This window comes from Thamnophis sirtalis, unplaced genomic scaffold, assembly GCF_051295495.1.
Source record: "Thamnophis sirtalis isolate CommonGarterSnake01/CBP01778 unplaced genomic scaffold, rThaSir2_p1.2 scaffold_20, whole genome shotgun sequence".
NCBI lineage: Eukaryota > Metazoa > Chordata > Lepidosauria > Squamata > Natricidae > Thamnophis > Thamnophis sirtalis.
The window spans coordinates 10,238-11,472 of record NW_028261400.1 but is presented as its reverse complement, the minus strand read 5'-3'; positions in this window follow the sequence as shown (position 1 = coordinate 11,472).

Below are 1,235 nucleotides of genomic sequence, written 5' to 3'. Positions count from 1 at the left end.
GAAAAACCCCATGATATTATAAGAATGGTATAATGTCCTTTTATTTGAAAGAATACCTGAATTGTTTCCACTTAGATAGTATTCAGAAGTCAGAGAACATATCTACATGTTTCCAAATGGGAAATGGTTGAATGACTGGAATTCTTATAACTCCTTTCCTTTTCACCTCAATAAATCTTGCTAAAGAGAATTCTGTGAAAGTTGTTAGGAGAGATTTGTTGTTCACCAACTGCCAATGAATTTGATACCTTTTAAAAATGATTTCAGCAATGATTCCTATGGACAGCAGTAAAAGTGTACATGTGAGAGAATGAATAGGAAAAGTGTTAAGATGGATTCTATGGGAACCAAGCTCCAGCTATGTTGTTTGATCATTGTGAGAATCATTGGCCATCCCACCAAGCCAGAGAAGGTGGGGGCCTCCAGGTCCTCTTGCTTAGATGTTCCCACCCAATGAGACCTAGTTAGCTCACCTTTCCCATAGTTGCTCCTGCCCTGTTAAAGAAGCTTCCCCGTGAGATCCACCATCCTGTCGCCATCCCCTTGTTGGGTGATAAGGATAGAACAAACAGCCGGTTCTTTTCCCCAATGCATGGGCCAGGTTGAGACTGGTTGAGACATCCAGAAGATGTGGGTGGAGAAACCCCACAGGAGAGTCAGACTGCATCCTGATGAGATTGGGCTCCTTGTGGCTGCAACAGGTGAATAGTTGCAAGCAGGAGATTGAGTGTGTCTCAAACGCCATCAGAGGAAAGAAAGAGGGTCTCTCTCTCTCTCCAAGAAGGGAAGCCCAGCAGTTCAACCCTTGAAGGCCTGACCTGCTGGGTTCCCCTCAGTCATCTCAGGCTGCTTCCAGCCCCAGAAGCCCCAGAAATAGGCCCTTCAGAAGGACTTTGCTCCAGGCTCCCAGGAAGCGAGCAGAAGGGAGAAGGAAGGGGAAGTTCTAATTACGAGATCCTGAACGTCTCTGGAGATAAATTCCAATGGACTATCAGTCCTCCACTTATGACCACAATTTCTGTTGCTAATTAAGTTCTGTGTCATTTTACAACCTTTTTGCCACAGTTGCTAAGCAAATGAGTGCAGTCGTTAAGTAAATCAAGCGGTACTGCAACTCTCATAAATACACGCCAGTTCCCAAGAGTTTTGATCACATGGTTTATGACAGATACTGCAGCGGTCGTAGGTGTGAAAACTGGTCATGAGTCATTTTTCTCAGTGTTGTTGTAACTTCA